Genomic DNA, 12,435 nt, shown 5'->3' with positions numbered 1-12,435 from the left:
TTCGAATCTAGAGGCTTACAATTTTTTTTAAAAACGAAACTACAGCATCAAAACGACGTCGTTTTAATATATGATGCCACTTCATCTAATACGTATCATCTGAGTCAGCGCTTGACTAATATTTATTGATTTTGACTTTGAAATCGGCAACTTTTTTATAATTGGGTATGAAATTTGAATTTTATTTGAGTATAGGTAGAAATTGGCGCCGAGAGTTTGTACAGGTATAAATTGACACTTTTGAGATTGTACAGGTCGTAAATGGCCCTTTTCCCTCCTGGAAGGTCACCGCTTAACTCTGGAGTTCTCTCAGGACCCTTGAACGAAAAGATAAGTGCCCTTTGGTGACATAGGTGGCCAAATCAATTCTTTTAAATCTCTCCGCAAGTCTTTGAAACCGGGGTGTCACAGGGCTCACCGTTGCATTCAAGAGTTGGGATTCCCCCAGTTGTAGATGGCTAAATTAACAGTTACAAACTTACAATAAAAGTAGTGGGGGTCTGAGGGGGATGGATTATTCACATTAATAGGAGGTGTACGTTAATCTGCTAATTACTGCACAAAATAAAGTAATACATCTAAGGGTGAGTCTCCTTGTTCTATTTTGATGGATGTGATGGTGAACGTTTGGTATGTGGCAGTGAAAGTATAGTGAGCCACTTTGATATTGAAATAGAAATTATTTCCTATTAACTCTTTGATAGCATCAGGCACGTCTTTCGCAGACTCGGTAGAGTTCATCTGCAATTGATATTTTTGGAAGTTGTTAGCATTTTAACAGGGCAAAAAAAGGAGGAAGGGTTATTTGGCTTCAATCTAAAAAATGAGTACCTTGTTGTCAGCCAGGTCAGAATTTGTTTTCTTTAATAGTTTTGTCGCCTCTTGATTGAGAATTACAAAGTTTGTTGTGGTTTGGCCATCATCAGTAATCACTTGAATTCGGTACCTAGATGGAAACATGTGAGTGGGCTCTAAAAAGAATAGAGACAATATAGACGAGGGTAAACATACCGAAGTATTCCGACAGCTTGGTCTGGAGGGCAGGTGAGACAGGATATGATGGAGCCACTTGTTTTCATTTTTAGATTGCACCCTGTGCATGAAATATAATTCCAACCATTTCGTAATACAATATCAACCACTCTCACTTTACACCATAAGCGTGTTTCCTACAAAGCAATCAAGAGATTGAGTTAAAGAACCAATCTCTATAATTTGAACCATAATAATGTTTAAAATAGTACCTTTCCCCCTTGTTCTTTGATGTAACTCTCAACATCTAAAATCATGTACCAAGCATTTGGGTCGAAATGACTGCTTTCATCTACAATTGGTGGGACAATCACTACAAGAATATAATTATATTAAGACGAAATGTTTAGTCACAATAAAAAGAATTTAGTTACAATATAAACATTGTTACGAATTTGTGACGATTTTTGAATGGTTGCAATACAATGGTCACAAATTTTTATTTGTAACAAAAACGTCATAAGAGTTGCAACGAATATATTAGTAACCATTTTGTCATCAATAATTACGACACAAAAAAGTAACAAAACTGTCTCAATTACAGACTAACAAAACGTCTTTAAATCGTCATAATTCGTGTTTAAAATAACGTTTTAATTATGTATCTTATTATTAAGAAACTATAGTCTCAAATGGTCACAAATGATAATTAAAAATTTTTCGCAAAAGTTTAACAAATACTCAAAATCATGATATTTTATGACTATCATAATGTCCAATCTTATCATTAGAAGTTAGTTTCAAATGGTCACAAGTTATTACTAAAAAATTCATTACATTATAAAAATTACAACTAAAAAATTAATCTCAAAACAATATTATTTTTTAAAATTTATAATCATACAAATTTTTTATAATCATAAACATTAGATATACATTATAAGCTATCTTTATTCTTACAAAGAAAATAAATCACAAATTCGACCAGATGCATATATTCGACCATAACTTTCATATTATAATTCCTATGGAAACGATCTCAGGCTCTCTGAAAAGGTAAGACTCAGATATTTCCAACGGTGGGTAGATCAGCTTCTGGTTCAATTTGTAGCAGTGGGAAACGATTTTACAAGATGACTGATGTTAATTTGCGGATCTGCGCAGAATAGGTTTGAGAAAACATGTATAACTTTTTATCTACAAAAAAAGTTACAAATTACTTTGGGGAAAACTTACATCTATGGGTTGGGAAAATGCTCACCAAAATTCGTCCATAAAAGAGTCTGTTTACCCCTTGTTTTCCACCATCTCCTAGGACATGTAAGATCTGTCGTTAATCTTAACTGTGGCTCCTTGTTTTCTTTCTCTCAAATGGTTTACTCTCTCTCTAGGTTTAGGAGGCACGAAATTATAAAGAATAAAACCCTAATCATCTCTTAAATAAGTCTTGTTAAATTAGGGTTAGACCCTTGGCTTAATGGGCTTTGTATAAATGATATAACAATTTATACTATTTTATGACTAATATTTATTCATTTTAATGTCACAAACTGTGACTTGTATATATGTTATAAGTTCATAACTAATTTGCAACAACATATTGGTCACAATATAGTCATAAGAGTAACGATTAATATTATCGTAGCCTATTCGTCATTAATTGTGACAAACTTTTGTTACTGTTTTTTTCCATCATAATATAGTGACAAAAATACTATGAATTTGTGACAAATAAATTTAGTCATAATATCGTATTTACAGTGTCACAAATTTGTGACGAAAATTTTTTGTCTCAAAAATACATCTCAATAGAACTATTTTCTTGTAGTGAATACTTTCTTTGCAATGGTTGCTGGCGCCACCAAAAAGAACCTCTTGTTAAGTTATTGCCAGCTGGTGTAAAAGGTGAAATATATTAAAATGAAGAGATGAAAACCTTTGGCAAAACTTTAGGCAGACGGTATTGTCAAGGTTAAGCCAAATCTGGCTTGAGGATGTACATTCAAATACAAGTATCATGATTAGATAGAAAAACAGTCAATACCCATGTAGAAAACCATAGAAACCAACAAATATCTAACCAAAAAGTGAAAGGTTGATTGTAATTAAGAGGGAGAAGCACTTACGCCCCACTTCCGTGGGTTAACATGGGTTGCATGACCACAACAGTTTCATCTTTTAGGGTTAGAAGTTTGGCATGAGCATCGACTGCAAGTTCACCCCAAAGAGAAATGTATATGTTGTCACCACTACAACCAACACCAGAAATGGAAAACAGCTACACACTTATAAAGAGTGGAACGGAAGTGATTTCAAGGAAAAAATATATTGAAAACAAAAGCAATACCTTTCTAAAATGCAAGTCAGTATTAAATTGAAAGTTGTCTAGGAAAGGTTATTTTGGTCTTTGTTTTCAGATGTTCAAGACGAAGATATTTGGCCAACAACATCTGGTGGGTGGGTAAATGTAAATATGAGTCATATACTGAAGAAGAAAGTGAAGGCTAAAAGACCAGAAAAAACGAAGAATGCAAAATATGTTGTTACCTGGAAGTTATTGCCAGCTGGTGTAAAAGATGAACTATATTAAAATGAAGAGATGAAAACCTTTGGCAAAACTTTAGGCAGACGGTATTGTCAAGGTTAAGCCAAATCTGGCTTGAGGATGTACATTCAAATACAAGTATCCTGATTAGATAGAAAAACAGTCAATACCCATGTAGAAAACCATAGAAACCAACAAATATCTAACCAAAAAGTGAAAGGTTGATTGTAATTAAGAGGGAGAAGCACTTACGCCCAACTTTCCGGGGGTTAACATGGGTTGCATGACCACAACAGTTTCATCTTTTAGGGTTAGAAGTTTGGCATGAGCATCAACCGCAAGTTCACCCCAAAGAGAAATGTATATGTTGTCACCACTACAACCAACACCAGAAATGGAAAACAGCTACACAATTACAAAGAGTGGAACGGAAGTGATTTCAAGGAGAAAACATATTGAAAACAAAAGCAATACCTTTCTAAAATGCAAGTCAGTATTAAATTGAAAGTTGTCTTGGAAAGGTTATTCTGGTCTTTGTTTTCAGATGTTCAAGACGAAGATATTTGGCCAACAACATCTGGTGGGTGGGTAAATGTAAATATGAGTCATATACTGAAGAAGAAAGTGAAGGCTAAAAGACCAGAAAAAACGAAGAATGCAAAATATGTTGTTACCAGGAAGTTATTGCCAGCTGGTGTAAAAGGTGAAATATATTAAAATGAATAGATGAAAACCTTTGGCAAAACTTTAGGCAGACGGTATTGTCAAGGTTAAGCCAAATCTGGCTTGAGGATGTACATTCAAATACAAGTATCATGATTAGATAGAAAAACAGTCAATACCCATGTAGAAAACCATAGAAACCAACAAATATCTAACCAAAAAGTGAAAGGTTGATTGTAATTAAGAGGGAGAAGCACTTACGCCCAACTTTCCGGGGGTTAACATGGGTTGCATGACCACAACAGTTTCATCTTTTAGGGTTAGAAGTTTGGCATGAGCATCGACCGCAAGTTCACCCCAAAGAGAAAATGTATATGTTGTCACCACTACAACCAACACCAGAAATGGAAAACAGCTACACAATTACAAAGAGTGGAACGGAAGTGATTTCAAGGAGAAAACATATTGAAAACAAAAGCAATACCTTTCTAAAATGCAAGTCAGTATTAAATTGAAAGTTGTCTTGGAAAGGTTATTCTGGTCTTTGTTTTCAGATGTTCAAGACGAAGATATTTGGCCAACAACATCTGGTGGGTGGGTAAATGTAAAAATGAGTCTTATACTGAAGAAGAAAGTGAAGGCTAAAAGAGATAAAACGAAGAATGCAAAATATGTTGTTACATGGAAGCTCTCACCCTTGTCTACCATATCAAACAAGTCTAAATAAGTAGAGAATCTAAAATAATCATAACCAATAGAACATTGTCTTTTTTTTTTTAATTTTATGTTAAATTATATTCAAAATAAAAATAACGTTGTTACAACTTGTGCATTAGCTTATAGAAAGCTAGAAGCTATTGCCATACCAAAACAAACGCTTAAAAATTACAATTGCCAGGATCATACCGCCGTATCATACCGCCGATCACCCGAGAGGCCAATGGCGAGTAGTTGATCACGAACTTGTCTCTCTATCCAGTCAATGATGCAGGTGGCAGAGTGTGAAGCCTAGCCGTGACGACGCAGTTACGCTTCCGCCAAATCATATAGATAATAGCTTGGAAGACATACCGTAGGAGGAAATCATCACCCCTGTGGAGCTGTGGGGTAGATATAATGTCGAGCATTGATGACCAATCTGTCGTATAGCGTGCTCCTAGAAGACCCTTAGACAGCGCTAACGACACCTTAGAGCATTGTCTTTTTTTTAATACTATCCAAAGACGTTTTCTCCGTGAAAACAATTCTCCACTTATGGTTGGTGCTTCCATAACGGTTGGAGGATGGAACAACATCGAACTCATTGATGCTGTACAACTGGCCGTTAACCAATTGATCTTGAAACCTAGGCAGAAGATTAGGAAGGAATGAAGCTTGTATAGCACAATCCTGAAACGGAGGACAAATGAATGTGTTAAAATGGAGGTAAATCAGGGGTCAAGAGGAACAAAAATAGAGATAATATACATTTTCATTTAGAAGGAGGCATTCAAGACTTAGTAAGATATTGCTATTTTTTTAAGTCTCGAACTTTCCAAATATGAATGACCCAAACAACAATCCTATTGTTACCAGTCATGTGTGTTTTGATGGAGATTGAACCTAGGGTATAATAGGGAGCTAGTGTTTTTGTTTTGCCCATGGTGTCACAGAGATGGTGAGTGTCGTCAAAGGTAGGTACTTAAAAATAAAACTTAATGGAATATTTGAGGGAGAATAATTAGTGATTGTAATGAAATGGAAATGACCATAAAATGATAGGGGTTTAGTATTATTTTCATGACGTTATAATTGGGTGGAAAACGTAAAAAGGGAAATGAAGGATACACTTTAATGAAATTCTTTAATTACCGTAAAGATTGTAGTAAGTAATAGAGAAACGTAAACATAGTAATGGTTGATATGATTCGGATTTTAAAATTTTATTTCAAACAATTTTAAATTTGATTTAGGACAGGATTAACGTTAACACCAGCGCGGAAAACATAAATAATGGTGAGTTTGAGATTTACCCAATTTGATATCAAAACCAGAGATGAGACCCAATTTGATTTTGCAATTAATATGACTCTGATGGGATGTCAGAGATGTTAACGGAGACCTGTGGCGTATACACCGGGACAAAATCACAAAGGCTAGATGGAGAAAGGAACGTCGGAGGTGAGAAGATGAGAGCAGGTGGGATCAACATCGTTTTTTCCGTATGGTTTTATGGGCCGACAATTTATTTAGGTGGGTCTGTATTTTGACTAATTTGGTTAAGCCCAATATAAGTATGTAATACGTAAAGACAAAGGTTTTAAGAATGAGGTGAGAACAAGTGTCAGATAAATAATAAACAGGTGTCATTTCTTAGAAGAAGTTGAGAAAAACCTTCTCTTATTATATAAAATGTGTGTAAAGACTAGAGAGAGAGAGCATGTCAAGCTGAAGCACAAGAAATGCAAGGTTGTATGTAGGCTTTTTTTTTTGTTTTCGGTTGAGACTGTTAAGGTTGACTCATCAAAATATCTAAGGAACATTGTTTCTTATCAAGTTGATCAATGCTGTTTCTTATTTTGTTTGTTTGTTTTTAAATTATATTTTGTGAACTGGAATTGAGATGTAATATCTCATCATGTTCAAGTAGAGATATTCATTTAACTATGAACATTACATACAGAGAGCCTTGAGATTGAGAGAATAAGTTGCTACGGCCATTTCTAGCAACTGATTCTTTTCCCGCCGGCAAATTTACGATTTACTGTTCCGGCAGGTGATTCCTCTACGTTCGATTCGACCAAAACACTGTTAAGTCTTCTTCTTCTTACTTTACCGTTTTGTGTAATTTGTTTGTAAACTCTTTGGCCTGAATTTAGTCTCAATGTGGTTTAGTTTAGCTTCTCACTCTCACACACTCTCCTTATGTCTCCAGATGGAGAAGTCTCTGGCCTTGGCTTCCTCGTTTGGAACTGGCATGGTCGAAGTTCCCTAATTCTGATGCCTTTATGAGTTTCGGTGACAGATTTTTCCATTCCAGTAGAGTTTCATGCGTTCACAAGCTTAACTTAGCTATGAGCTATGGAAATGTCAATCCTCACTTCACATCATGGATTGATGCTGCGGTTAAGCGTAACGTCCAACATCTACAAGTTCGTTATGCTTATGAGATGCCCCTAAGCCTTTATACTTGTGAGACTGTGGTATCCTTAAAGATGTGTTGGGTGGCCTTGCCTAGTGCCGAGTTTGTTACCTTGCCTTGTCTGAAGATCCTGCATTTAGACTATATGAGGTATCCCAATGAGACCACTTTTGAGGGACTTGTCTCATCCTCCCCTGTCCTTGAAGAGCTAGAGTTGGGACTTGTTAATTCTGGTGCAAAGGTCTTTAGGGTGCTCTCTACATCATTGAAGAGTCTCTGAATAAAAGGTTCTCTATGAAAGATCGTGGAGCTCCCAGCTACTTCCTTGGTATTGAAATTCAAAAGTGTAAAGAAGGATTCTTTCTCCATCAAACAGCTTATGCTAAAGACATTCTTTATAAAGCTGCTATGTCCGACTGCAATCTGATGCCAACACCACTGCCACAAAATCTGGACAAGATGAATCCTGAACTCTTTTTTGAGCCTACCTACTTTCGAAGTCTTGCGGGAAAGCTTCAATATCTTACAATCACTAGGCCTGACATTCAGTTTGCAGTCAACTTTGTATGTCAAAGAATGCATGAACCTACAATATCTGACTTTGGTCTGCTCAAACGAATCCTGCGATACATTAAAGGTACGTTACATATGGGTTTGTACATAAAGAAGAGTTCCAATCTGTCTCTTTCAGCGTATTGTGATAGTGATCACTCTGGTTGCAAGAAGACTCGTCGTTCCACAACAGGATTCTGCATTTTTCTCGCTCCGAACCTGATCAGTTGGTCTGTTAAGAGGCTAGAAACAGTGTCGCACTCGTCTACTGATGCAGAGTACAGGGCACTTACAGATACAGCTCACGAAATAACTTGGCTCTCATTCCTCCTACGTGATTTGAGGATCTCTCAACAGTTTCCAACCTTGCTCCAATGCAACAATCTCTCTGCAGTGTATCTCAGTGCAAACCCAGCTCTTCACAAACGCTCCAAGCACTTTGACACTGACTTCCATTACATCCGAGAGCAAGTAGCATTGGGACACATTGAGACACAACATATACCAGCTCAATTTCAACTAGCAGATATCTTTACCAAATCCTTGCCCAAGCGTGAGTTCGAGCATCTAAGACACAAACTTGGTGTTGGTGTTTCACCCACCAGAAGTTTGAGGGGAATATAAGTGATATATGTGAGTTGGGCCACAAAACAGTGCAACAAGGAGGAAGCCCAATAAAGAAGGTTGGTCAACACTCTCAAGTCATGACAAAGACTGTACCTGCAACTCCCCTGCTCCATAACCGATTTGGTGCTCTGCAAGATAAGGATGATGACTAACTCATCACAGCTGTCATGAGAGCTGTCACAATAACTCACCTATTTCTAGATTGTTCTCTTTGTTTATATATAAGACATAGTCCTCTAAGAGTGTAAACTTATCTTGAGATTATAATAAAAGAATCATGTTCTTCTCAAAGGTTTCTCTTTATTCTCACGTAGTTTCCTGAAAAATATCGATTAGGAAACTTGCGTTTTCAATATTTGGATGACTCTCTGGCTTTGGGTTCCAAAATTCGAATTGGATTCCAGAGAATTCCGAGATTTCAATGCCTTTGTGAGTGTCGGTGACCGGTTTTTTGATCCTAGTAGGGTTTCATGCCTAGACAAACACAAGTTAACTATTCATAGAAAGGATGAACGTGTTTATGATACATCCTATATCACTTCATGGATTGATGCTGCAGTTACGCGTCAGATCCGAGATTTTAATGCCTTTGTGAGTGTCAGTGACCGGTTTTTTGATCCCAGTAGGGTTTCATGCCTAGACAAACTCAAGTTAACTATTGATAGAAAGGATGAATGTGTTTATGATACATCCTATATCACTTCATGGATTAATGCTGCAGTTACGCGTCAGATCCGTCATCTACATATTGAGTGTCATACAGAGTATGCCTTTCCTGAGATGCCCTTAATCTTTTATATCTGCAAGACACTCATACATTTAGATCTCTTTCAAGCGAGCTTCTGTGACTTGTCTGGGCTTAGCATTTCCTTACCTTGTTTGAAGACTATGCATTTCGAAGATATTCTTTATCCTCATGAGGCCACTTTCGAGAGACTTGTCTTATCCTGCCCTGTCTTGGAGGAGTTAACGATTGTCGGATGTATGGATGATTATGCAAAAGTCTTTCGGGTACTCTCTAGTTCATTGATGAAGCTCAGTATAGAACTAGATTTTATTATGCATGACTTTGGTACAGGAGTTGTGATTTTTGAGCATCAGTGATAACTTGTCAGAAAGCTTCATAATCAAAAATATGCATTCCACAGTCAAGTTAGATATTTCGCTTGGTTTTGGTTTGGGGGAATACAATGAAGTAGATGTTTTGTCAAAGCGAAGTATGATCCATGATTTTCTCCCCAGAATTTCAGAGGTCAAGGAAATGATCATATCTTGGAACACCTTTGATGTGTATGTATTTTAAAGGATTTTAACCATAGTTTTTATACTTGTTTTGAGTCTTTTGTTAGGTCCAAGTGTGCATTTAGAGTCTTTTTAGTCTTTTGTGAGTCTATAAAGGTTCTAGGTTACTTTGGAAGGAAACTGAGTGTTTTGGGGATGAAAACAAGCATCTGGAGCTAAAGTTGGTTGAAGACCGATCGGACTAGTAAGTAGATGGAGTAAACGCAGAAAAGTATCCGAGATCGGCTGATCCACATTTGGGATCGACCAGTCCCGTACCCAAAGCAACTTTTCATTTTATGTTTTAAACCGACTTTTAGGGTTTTATTTTACTATTTAAGCACGAGGCTCGACCTCTAGAAAGACAACTTTTATTCTATGCAGCTTTTGAGTACTTGTAAGCTTTGGGAGAAGATCTCTTATCCTTTCTAACCCTTTCGAGAAGAATTCTGAACCCTTTATTTCTCTTTGCAATTCGATTATGATTTCTTCATCTTTGATTTGCTGTTCTTTTACTTCCATGTCTGAGTAGTTTTACTATTGGGTTTCGGGTTTCAAAGGGGGTTTTATGATTATCTAAACTTAGGTTGTTAAATTTGGGATAGATCTATTTGTTCTTCATCTATTGTTGTTCTTAATGCTTAAGCTAGATTGATCACCTAGATTAAGATCTTAGGTTTAATTCATCGTGGCATCAAAAGTGTTGTTGAGTTGCTTGAAAGAAACATAGGTGAGCAAGGTGGACCTTAGCCAACGGAAGTTGAAGTTGAGGCACCTTGTGAACAAATCAAACTTGAACATTAATGCTTGCTTGTTTATCTAGATTCAAACGGAAGTTTAGGCTCTAGTTATTTCTTTGCAAAGTTAGCTAATGCTGCGGAAGTAGGTTAGCTTTATAATTGTGATTTGAGTTCAAGAATGGTTCTTAATGCATTCAAATCTATCATCTAAATTCGTGGTTGTATCCCCTAACTGATTCCCTACGCCCAATATCTTTCTCTGATTTCAAAACCTTTATTTATTTTCCAATTTTAATTGATTACTTGAAACACAAACTTTCTTTTGCCTTAGCTATATTTGGTCTATATAATTTCATAGTGCATTGCTTGGTCTCTTTGGATTCGATCCTGAAGTGTTACGACGACACCACTAGATCGTAGTTGAGTGCACATTATGTTATAATTGACCTGTTGATCAACCTTCATGGTAACACATATATATATATATATATATATATATATATATATATATATATTTGTTATTTAACATAGTTCTTCGTCAATAAAGTTTCTTATTCAGAATATTTTGTGTCTTATTCCAGGTCATCTACCAATACACGAAGTTCGAACTGCTGCCTCAGTTTGGCTACTTGTCATGCATGAATGTTACTCTCCGTATATCCATTTTGAATTGGTTGCCAACATTTCTTGAGAGCTGTCCGAACTTAAAAATTGAAAGTGTGAGAACTTATGATCTGATCNGAGTACTTGTAAGCTTTGGGAGAAGATCTCTTATCCTTTCTAACCCTTTCGAGAAGAATTCTGAACCCTTTATTTCTCTTTGCAATTCGATTATGATTTCTTCATCTTTGATTTGCTGTTCTTTTACTTCCATGTCTGAGTAGTTTTACTATTGGGTTTCGGGTTTCAAAGGGGGTTTTATGATTATCTAAACTTAGGTTGTTAAATTTGGGATAGATCTATTTGTTCTTCATCTATTGTTGTTCTTAATGCTTAAGCTAGATTGATCACCTAGATTAAGATCTTAGGTTTAATTCATCGTGGCATCAAAAGTGTTGTTGAGTTGCTTGAAAGAAACATAGGTGAGCAAGGTGGACCTTAGCCAACGGAAGTTGAAGTTGAGGCACCTTGTGAACAAATCAAACTTGAACATTAATGCTTGCTTGTTTATCTAGATTCAAACGGAAGTTTAGGCTCTAGTTATTTCTTTGCAAAGTTAGCTAATGCTGCGGAAGTAGGTTAGCTTTATAATTGTGATTTGAGTTCAAGAATGGTTCTTAATGCATTCAAATCTATCATCTAAATTCGTGGTTGTATCCCCTAACTGATTCCCTACGCCCAATATCTTTCTCTGATTTCAAAACCTTTATTTATTTTCCAATTTTAATTGATTACTTGAAACACAAACTTTCTTTTGCCTTAGCTATATTTGGTCTATATAATTTCATAGTGCATTGCTTGGTCTCTTTGGATTCGATCCTGAAGTGTTACGACGACACCACTAGATCGTAGTTGAGTGCACATTATGTTATAATTGACCTGTTGATCAACCTTCATGGTAACACATATATATATATATATATATATATATATATATATATATATATATTTGTTATTTAACATAGTTCTTCGTCAATAAAGTTTCTTATTCAGAATATTTTGTGTCTTATTCCAGGTCATCTACCAATACACGAAGTTCGAACTGCTGCCTCAGTTTGGCTACTTGTCATGCATGAATGTTACTCTCCGTATATCCATTTTGAATTGGTTGCCAACATTTCTTGAGAGCTGTCCGAACTTAAAAATTGAAAGTGTGAGAACTTATGATCTGATCTATGAAACAATGATTTCTTTAAATTCTCTTTGATTAATAGAAAATTTGTTTACAAGTTTGTTCTAAACAATTTTCTAATCTCTCAAAACCCTCTTTAAAG

Source organism: Camelina sativa, chromosome 2 (genome assembly GCF_000633955.1).
Source record: "Camelina sativa cultivar DH55 chromosome 2, Cs, whole genome shotgun sequence".
NCBI classification, from domain to species: Eukaryota; Viridiplantae; Streptophyta; class Magnoliopsida; order Brassicales; family Brassicaceae; genus Camelina; species Camelina sativa.
The sequence above is the reverse complement of the archived record's forward strand: the minus strand, read 5'-3'. Positions refer to the sequence as shown.